At 33.6% G+C, this 10,848-nt stretch overlaps 1 pseudogene; it reads right to left on the bottom strand.

Annotated features, from left to right (window-relative positions):
• Nucleotides 1–8,170: 8,170 nt before the first annotated feature.
• On the bottom strand, nucleotides 8,171–9,376 carry LOC125832814 (uncharacterized; annotated as a pseudogene).
• Between the last annotated feature and the right edge of the window lie 1,472 nt (nucleotides 9,377–10,848).

Below are 10,848 nucleotides of genomic sequence, written 5' to 3'. Positions count from 1 at the left end.
TTTCATCGTTAAATCCATCCCTACTATGTTAGTAATTTTGTCGAAATCGTATGCTAATATTGTAGGAAAAATAAGGGTGCCAACTTTTAGCACGGAATGTTAGCAACGGATTTAAGTTGTTGTCCCTAATCCATCCCTATTTTAGCAACCAAATAATGTTTCCCTAACTAATCCATAGTGATTTAGCGAGGGAATGTGTGAAGATGAAGATTCTGCCATTTAATGCCAGCTGTCAGTATAGACTGTTAGATTAGCAGTTAATTAGTTAAAACTGTCAATAGTTTGTTAATAAGTGAATGAAGTAATTGATACAAGTGGTTAGTGATTAGAATATGTATATATATACTGGTATATGGAATGTAAATGATATGAGAGAAGGAAATAATTCCTTTCTTTTAATCCCTTTCTCTCTCAATTCTCCATAGCCACAACTTCCATTGAAGAAGATTGTGAGCTTTCTTAACATGGTATCAGACGTACGGATGTTTTATCTTTCTCTCGTATTCATCATCTACTTCGTGATTACTTTCAATGGTGGAACGAATAGATCATATTCATCCTCTGCACGTGCACCCATCAGATACTCCTAGTTCTTTTATTATCCCTATTCATATGAAAGTATCGGAGAATTATGGGATGTGGTGGAGATCGATGACGATCGCATTACAAGCGAAGAGAAAATTAGGTTTTTTCACAGGTGCTTGTAGGAAGGAATCAGTCCATCATGAGCATCATGAACACTAGGAGACCAGCAATGCACTGGTCCTTTCTATGATTATGAATACTGTCGCACCATCGCTTCTTAGTGGCATTATTTATGCTTTGAATGCTTTCTCAGTTTTTGAGGACTTGAAAGAACGATTTGATGGGGTTAATCGCATGTGGATTTCTCAATTTCATAGGGAAATCAACAGAATCATACAAGGAACAAACTTTGTAGTAGAGTATTTCACAAGATTGAAGGAATTATTGTCTGAGTTTGATGCAATGGTTCCATCTCGTGTTTGTGGCCGCATTAGAGGAAAATAGAACATAGGACATCTTCAACAACAACGTCTATTACAGTTCATAGGAGGCTTGAGTACGACTCATATGATAAAGCCAGACGGCAAAATCTTATAAAAACATTTGAGCCTACTCTAAGTTAGGCTTATGCCCTGATCATTGAGGATGAAAGTCAAAAGGAATCTGGTCTGAACACTCTATCTGACTCGATTATTGAGGGTAATGACATTACTGCACTATGGAGTGCACATAAAATTCTATGAAACCTTAAAATGAGCATTGGAATGAGAAGTGTGATTTCTACAAGCTTAATGGCCACATTAAGGAAAACTGCTATAGACTTGTTGGTTATCCACAAAATTATGAAGGCAAAAGAAAAGAGGGTATTGCAGCCAATAACTTATCCTTCGGTGGTAGCTCATCTCACATTAAACATGCCTCTGATTAGTATTGTGGGGTTCCTATCATCAACACTACCCTTCTAGGGATCAGTCTTCCACTCATGGAAATAGAGTTTCAAGCATCAATCAGCTCCATACTATAATGGTTGCACCTACAATGGCTATGGATACAACGGTTAGCCACCAAGTTTTTCCTATGGAGGTAAGGGACAAATGGGCATGATTGCTTGACCTGGTCAATTTACATGTAACACTCCAAAAGTTGGAAAGTCAAAAGAAAAAGGAAAAAAATATTTTTTAGGAACTGAGCAGGTTCAACGAGACTAACCTACGAACTGTAGGAAGGAAGATGAAGACCCGGAGTTGAGTTTTGAAAAATTTAGTTTCTAAAGATTGGACCTACGACTTGACAGAACGAATCATAGGATGTTTGATAGGTCGTAGGACTAACCCATAGGATTCATTTGGAGTTTTAATTTAGGACCTCAGGTCTACGGATGGTTTTGACGAGTCGTAGTTAGTTCTACGTACTGTAGATATGTATTAGACTTAGTGAAATTTTTGAGTGAAAGTTTAAGTTGTACGGATGAGGTATACAGATCGTAGAATGTTCAACGGATTGTACAATAGTCTCATGGGAAATGATTGAATATTTGGGTCTCTGAAGCTTGTTCTATAGTTCTCCAGGACAGACCGTAGAAATTCTTAAGAAATCATGAATGGTGAAATGTTTTCTCACACATGGTTTAAGGAGCTACTCTATGATGTTTCTAGCTTGGATTAGTAACTTAATTGTCATTTTCTATGGATGATTATATGTTTATGAATATGACTATTTCATTGGAATTTTACTTAGCATCGAGAGAATATTGAGATGGAGGTTCTTCCGTTAGTAGAGGTTGGGTCTCAAGTAGCAATCTCCTTGTCTCTAACTACGTGCCCCCAGTAGGTTGTCTTAAGTTACATAGATAGTGGATCCACCTAAGCTAGAATTTTAAGGTACTTTCCTTGGGAAGCAAAGAAATCTCTTTTTTTGTGTGGGAGCAAGACAATGGATTCCATGTTGTAGCTCACATGGTCTATGTCGGTTAATAGTAAATTTCCCACAAAACGAACCAAGTTACTTTAAAATGTTTTATGAAGCTTTTCTTATGATTCAAGTTGCATTTACCATGATTATGATTACAATTCTCTTTAAAGAATTTTACGATATTTAACTTGGTCATGTATATCATGTTTGTCGATTATGTCCCCTTATGATCATGTTTTATGATTTAGTGCATTCCCTCATACTTAGTATATTTCATGTACTAATGCATACTTGTCCCTGTATTATTCCACTAATATAGGGCTTGACGATTCATCTCGCTCCATTCATGGCTAGTTGATCAATGTAGAGATTGAAGACTTGATTAGTGCTCATACTCCAAGGATGATGTTGCCTTTATTACTCCTCTTATGTCTTTATGATTTAGTTTCAAAGTTTGTACGTGGTGTATAGGTTATGTTCCAACCATTCTTTTGATGTAATAGATAACTTGTCAAGACTTTGATGTACTTTTGCTCATATGTCAAGCTTTTTACTTCTTATGAGATTCCTTGTTTTTCTCTATTATCTTGTGTATACATATGTCGAGTGGCTTGTGTAGGGCCTCACGGGGTCTTATACTCCATGTATTGTCTAGGGTGTACTTTGGGTCATGACAAACTTGGTATTTAGAGCACAAGGTTTTAGAAAAAGGTCCTAGGAAATCTAACAAGCTGCGTTGAGTGGAGTCTTGTTCATAAATGTGAAGCGCTCAACATTTGTGAATAGGAGGTTACAAAGAATTTAGGAAACTCCACTTCTTTCATTACTCTAAAGTCGTTCCATAAAGTCTATCTTTATAAATATCCTTCTCCTAAATCATGTTTGATCCTTTTCAGGATATGGCCCCTCGAAGACCTTACTTGAGAAGGAATGCGGGTGAGAATGTGGAGCCTGAGGTTCCTCAAGTTCCAATTGATCCTTTAGCCGAGCAAGTCACTCATGTAAAATTCCGAAGTGCTTTTCAAGTTTTGGCTCAAGCCAATAGAGAGGCTAATGCTCCCATGAACCCAAATATTGGTAAGATGATAGAAAGGATAAGGGACTTCACTAGGATGAATCATTTGGAATTTCATGGTTCTAAGGTTGATGATGATTCTCAAGAGTTCATCAATGAGGCTTACAATATAGTATGTATTATGGGGTTTACTACAGTTGAAAAGGCGGAGTTGGCCGCTTGTCAACTTAAAAGTGTTGCTCAAGTGTAGTTTGAATAGTGGAAGAGTGAGAGATTTGTTAATGGGAGTCCTTTTGATTGAGAACATTCAAAGGAGCTTTTCTTGATCATTTCTGTCCTCTTTAGATGAGAGAAACGAAAGTTCTTGAGTTCAATAGTCTTTATCAAGGAAATATGAGTGTTAAGAAGTATGCTTTGAAGTTCACTCAATTGGATAAGTATGCTTCAACCATGGTTACCGACTCTAGGGCAAGGAGAGTAAGTCTGTGTCGGGTGTGTCTGACTTGGTTATCAAAGAGTGTTGCACAACCATGTTGATCAAGGAAATGGATATTTCTCATTTGATGATACATACCCAACAAATTGAGGAGTAAAAGCTCAAGGAAAAGAGTCCAAGAGGGCAAGTACCCATGATGGTGACTTTTCTCATTCTAGGTCAGGTGGGTAAGGTCATTCTCAATTCTGGAAAATATTTTCGAGTCAAGGTTCGATCTTCTAATTTTCCAGATCCTAAGTTCAACAAAGATAGAGTGTCTAATCTTAAGCCTCAAGAGGTGGTTGTAATGGATCTTCTACTGTCGCTTGCACTAGTTGTGGTAAGAAATATGATGACAAGTGTATTGCCAATATAGATGGTTGCTTTAGTTGTGGGAAGAATGGTCATAAGGTGAGAGATTTCCCATTGCTTTCTACTAAGGGAAGGGATGGAAGACAAGTCCAACCGAGGGGTTCCAATTCGGGTGCTCTGAACCAAAACATATTTTATGCTCTTCAGACTCGACAAGTTCGTTAGGGTTATCCAGATGTGCTGATCGGTATGTTGAACGTCTTTCATCTTGGTGTTTATGTCTTTCATGATCCAGGTGCTACTTTGTCATTTTTTACTCCTTATGTGCCCATGAGATTTGATGTTGGTCCTGAAATCCTTTCGAATCCCTTTCATGTCTCTACTCTCGTGGGTGATGCTATTGTGGCTAAGAGAGTTTATAGAAATTATCCTATTTCTATTTCTAATAGAGTCACTTAGGTTGATCTTATAGAGCTTGATATGCTATATTTTAATGTTATTCTTGGGATGAATTGGCTTCATGCATGCTATATTTCCATAGATTTTAGGGCCTTATTGGTCACATTCAAGGTTCTGAATGAACCTATCATGTCATGGGAAGGGGGAAATTATGTCCTCAAGGGTTAGTTTATATCTTTACCTAAAAGCTAGAAAAATGATTTCAAGAGTGTTTCGTGATGATTTTCTCGATGTTCCTACAGAAAGAGAGATAGATTTCGGTATTGACCTTCTCCAAGATACGCAGTCTATCTCTATTTCCTACTTATTGTATGGTCCTAGTAGAACTAAAGTAATTAAAGGACCAATTGAAAGATTTTTTGGATGAGAGTTTCATTAGACCGAGTATCTCACCATGGGATGCTCCGGTGTTGTTTGTTCGTAAGAAGGACGGTTCTCTCCGAATATATATTGATTATCGGCAATTGAATAAGGTTACCATTAAGAATAAGTATCCTATACAAAGGATAGATGATATTTTCATCAGCTCCAAGGAGAAAGTTATTTCTCTAGGATCGACCTCGGGTCTAGTTACCACCAATTCAAGGTGAAACAAAGTGATGTTCCGAAGATATATTTTAGAACTCGATATGGTGATAATAACTTTTTGGTGATTGCTTTTGGTTTGACTAATGCCCCGATGCCATTTATGGATTTAATGAATAGGGTATTTAAGCAATATCTTGACATGGTTTTGATTGTGTTTATTGATGATATCTTGATTTACTCACGGAGTGAGAATGATCATGTTGAGCATATAAGGATTGTGTTGAAATTCTCAAGGATCGTGAGTTGTATGCTAAGTTTAACAAGTGTGATTTTTGGTTGAGGTCTGTTACTTTCCTTGATCATTCTGTCTCTGATGAAGGTATTCAAGTTGATCCTAAGAAAACTGAGGCGGTCAAGAATTGGCATAAACCATAAATAATTAGCCTTTTTCTCTACTTGAGTGCCACAAAATCATAAGAAAGGAGCATCAAATGAGTGGAAATTCCCCACTCGTCATGGGGATTACGATTTTAATACTTAGGTTGCAAGATCTTGTAATCTAAACCTTGGCTCTTTTAAAGCAAAAGATTTGTTAAACTCCTGTCCTATGAGACAGTTAACACTGAGAGATGATCTTGGTAAAATGGCTGCTTCACCGAACTTTGAAGAAGGACAATCTACCACCATACCTCCACGTTTCAATTGTCAATACTACAGATGGTGGAATATTGGATGCATGATTACATCGTTGTGAAAAATATTGAACTTTGGGACATCATCCTTGATGGACCTCACGTTCCTACGAATGATCTTATGGAAGGAGAATTTGATGCTATCATTAAAGCAAGGGATTTGAAAACCCTAGCAATAGATGAGCTGCTAGGGACTCTTCAAACTCATGATTTGAAAAAGCACCAAGATCATTTTAAGAATGATGTGAAGAATGAAAAATATCTGTCTCTTAATGTTTTTCACAATGAGAATAGTGAAGAAGACTAGGACAAGGCTTACTTGATTCGTACATTTCATAAGATTTTGAGAAAGCACTGTGGTTTAATGAAAAAAGGAAACTCAAGCAATCCAACAAATGCAAATGATATTTTCATAAATTTTGAAATCCAGGGCATTACATCAGAAACTTCCTTATGCAAAAATTGGTTTACAAAGATTATGTCAAATCTAGAGGTGATAAGGACAAGAGGACGGACCAGGTCACAGATAAGTAAAAAATGAGAGCAGCTACAAACTATGTAGTAAAAAGGCTCGAGCGGTCCAAGGAGACTCTTCAAGTGACGTAGAGAAATCTAAACATCTAGAGGATACATTTATGCTAGTTATGAAGTATGCAGGAATGGTATGAATTCGAATTAGATAGAGTAGAAATGGACATGTTAAAATTTAACTTAAGTGATTTAGAAATCCAATATACTGATTAATGATAAATCAAGAATACTTAGAATATTGGCAACAAACTATAATAGATATTACTTTATTAAGTAATCTAATTAAAGAAAACATAGAAGCATTTCAACAAACCCACGACATACAATACATAGAGTATATATTAGAAAACATAAAAGAAATTATAAGATTAATACCCCTAGAAAAGATGTATTATGACAAAATTAATTCATAATATATTTATGAATCGGGACCCCCCCAGTTGCTCTGATACCAACTGGGGGGGGGGGGTCCCGATTCATAAATATATTATGAATTAATTTTGTCATAATACATCTTTTCTAGGGGTATTAATCTTATAATTTCTTTTATGTTTTCTAATATATACTCTATGTATTGTATGTCATGGGTTTGTTGAAATGCTTCTATGTTTTCTTTAATTAGATTACTTAATAAAGTAATATCTATTATAGTTTGTTGCCAATATTCTAAGTATTCTTGATTTATCATTAATCAGTATATTGGATTTCTAAATCACTTAAGTTAAATTTTAACATGTCCATTTCTACTCTATCTAATTCGAATTCATACCATTCCTGATTCATTAATTCTTCTTCTTCTTCTTCAAATATTTTATTCCATATTATCTTTCTTAGATCAATAACTTTTATATTTTTGAATATATACAGGATTAATGTTTTATATGTTAATATCATTTCGTCATGCAAATTAGACATAATAATTTCAAAACATAATTCCCTTATACCATAGTCTTGACGAATATTATTCATATTAGATTACTATAAACTAGATTATTTTCAACATGTTTTCCTGTCACTGTTAACATCGTACTTTCGAAAGTATTTTCTTCCTAACAGCGCCTCAACTATGTTTACTCCCCTCACGGCTTCACATGCCTATGGTTTCAACTTTAGGATGGCATAGTCTGGAAGTTTTCCTTTCTTTCCTCATGTTAACAAACTAGAAAACATCTAAAAATAATTCTAGTACATAATAACTAATATAAATCTATTCTATCATTACTATGATATTCAGGAATTAATAAATTTAGTTATGCATAATCATAAATGTATATACCTGTGTAGTATCTGCACTATTTTGATCCATAGTTTAACTTGAAACTTAGATTTTTATTTGAGAGAATATTTGTTTACAAAAGGGTTGTGCTTTCCGTGTAGAAAGTCTTGCCTCTATAAGCCATAATGGCTACCTATTTATACACATATAAGTAACCTTACTATGGTTACTTTATTCCTACTATGATTACTTTTACACCTAACTATAGTTACTTTATACCTTTATTACTATTCCTACTTTTGTACATATTCCTAGACTAATACGTTAGTGCTTCTTTACATCTGCACTACTAATCCTATCTTTACAAAGTCAACAAAAGGACAAACAACTTTACTTTACATTTTTGTACATAATATTTCTAACACGTTACTACTAGCTTTTCATAAAGTAGCTCCACTTAGCATAGTTTTTCCTTTTTATCTTGTCGGTCTTGTCACTTCTTGTTTTTACTCTAGCTGCACGTCTGGGATCACGTTATCTTCGCCTTGACATTTGGAACATTGATGATCCGGATATTTATGGCCAATAGTTTTGCAGTATCTGGTCATTATTTCTGAAGAGATAAAATCCTTCCTTATAGCTCTTGTTGTAGGTTGTTGCTCAGGTTTTAGTAGACTTAGTGCCCATTGCCTGAGTTCTTCCATATCTGCTGCTCTAAATTCTCGACAATTCGAATATATCATTGTTTGTTCCCATGAATAATAACTCCATATTGAATTGTTGTTCAAATAATTAGATGTTAACTCATTCAGTATAGTAGCTATTCCAATAATCCTTTTTCCTGCATAGAATGCTGGTATCTCTACTTTTTGGATCTCCTTTTGCTCCTCTATTTTTTCCGGTATAATCATTTCTCTAGTTAGTCCAATTTTTATAACTTGTATAATCGGTTTTATTTCGTCGTAAAGTATTTCTGCTGGTGCTGAATAAAACTTTATATAAAACAAAGTTCCTTTAGTTATTCTCTTGTAGTTCATGAATGCTTTATGTAACTCTGGTATCGTAGCTATTTCATCTCCGGTTTGGGTATATACTGTGTTCAATAATCCATAGTTATAGCAAGTTGCTATTAGGTTTGCATTTGTCTTAGGTAAAGCGATTAGTTTATTATATCCTTGCAAAGTTTGAGTAATATAATCTTCATGTGGATTTTGGGTAGTTTTTGATCTGGGGTTTTTAATTAAAAAGGTTTGTATTTTGTGGATATTTTCTATATATGCTCTGGTTATATGGTTATAGGTCTTTTTGTCCTAGTTCAAACTTTCCTTATAGGTATTTATTTGAGGTGGTACAAATATGGGGTTTTGTTTTTTGGGTATAAATGGTTTTTCGAATATCTTGTTCATATTTGTATTGACATATCTTTTCTCCTCTTTTGTAGATGATGTGCTACCTGTAGCTGCATGTAATAAATTGTCAGCTTGGGTTTTTCGGTGTTTCCCAGCGTCACCTTCTAGCTCTGGAATTTTTAAGTCTTCCGATCGACTTAGCTCCGCATGTTTACCATCATGCTGCTGACCTTTCATTTTTTGTATCTCTTTGTCCATATTATCTATCTTTGTACAAAGCATTGCTATAGCATTGAATATTTTTTCATCTTTGTCTAGATCCGTCTGTGTAGCTTTGTCTTGATATGTAGTCTGCAATGACATTTTTGTTAGTACTTATCACTTCTATTGTAAATGTAAAATTCTGTATATTTAATACTAGTCTTCGTATTTCTTTTGTTGTTACTGAATCTTGTATCTTCCGTGTAATCCACCATTTCACCTGCGTATTATCTGTTCTTACAATGAACTTATTATATACTATATATGGTTCAAAAGCTAATAAGCATTTATATAGTGCATATAATTCTTTTCTATTTATTTCCCATTTTATTTCGGGATTTGTAAATGTCCCTGAGTAATATCTACAATGATGTTCTATTTTTTCTTTATCGTATTTATATTTTAGTACTCCTCCATAACTTATTTCGCTTGCATCTGATTCTACTATGTATATAAATTTTTTATTTTCATCTGGAAAATATAATTTAGGTAACTTCTTACATAATGATTTTATTTTTTGTATTTGTTCTTGATCTTTTTTATCAAAATAATATTCTACGTCTTTCTTTAATTTTTTGTGCAAAGGTTTTAGATTTTCTGCTAAATTAGGTATATATTCTCTTACTTGGTTTACTAATCCTAAAAATGATTGTAATTTCTTTTTCGTATCTATTTGTTCGTCAGAGTTTATTATTTTTTGTACTATATGGTTCTGCATTTTTATACCATTCTTATCTATTTGTATTCCTAAAAATTCTATCTGATTTTTCATTATTTCTGCCTTTTTCTTGCTTAAACTTATTCCTGAGTATGTTATAATATGTATAAATTTTTCTAACAATCGTATATGATCTTCTTCTGTTCGTGAAATAACAATATATCATCTATGTATACTATACAATTTTCTAGTTGGTTAAAATAATTATCCATAAAATGTTGGTATCTTCCTGGTGCATTTTTATATCCAAATGGTAGTACGTTCCATTCATAGAATCCTTGTGGTACTGTAAAAGCTGTTAATTTTTTAGATTCTTCTTCTAGCTTTAGATGATAAATTCCTGATTTACAATCAAATTTACTAAAATAATTATATCATTGTATTTGTCTTACTTTTAATACTTTGTTAGGTATGGGGTAATTATATGTTTTTGTTTTTGCATTTAAATTTCTATAGTCAATAACCATACGACTTTTACCTCTTTTTTGTTCGCTGTGTTTATTTACTATGAATGCTGGACTTGTATGTTTGCTATTACTTTCTTGAATATATTTGTTATCTAATAATTCTTTTATATGCATTTTAAATTCTTTTAAATCTTCAAAATTATATTTCAATGGTTTTTGGGTTATTATGCTATTTTCATCAATTAGTTCAATTTTTACTTTTGTTTTATGGTTTTCCCATCCTTTTAAGGGATCTTCACTATATAACATATCTAATTTTTCTTGAATTAATTTTAATTTGTCTATTGAAAATATTATTAATTCTATATTGTGAGTATTTTCTTTAACATTTTTTAGTTTTTGAGTGATTTTTTCACTTCCTTTAATCCATGGTGTAGGTTTTCTATTTT

The sequence above is a fragment of the Solanum verrucosum genome, unplaced genomic scaffold, assembly GCF_900185275.1.
Source record: "Solanum verrucosum unplaced genomic scaffold, falcon-dt-bn FXZP01000025.1, whole genome shotgun sequence".
Classification (NCBI taxonomy): Eukaryota; Viridiplantae; Streptophyta; class Magnoliopsida; order Solanales; family Solanaceae; genus Solanum; species Solanum verrucosum.
This window is presented reverse-complemented; position numbering and strand designations above follow the sequence as displayed.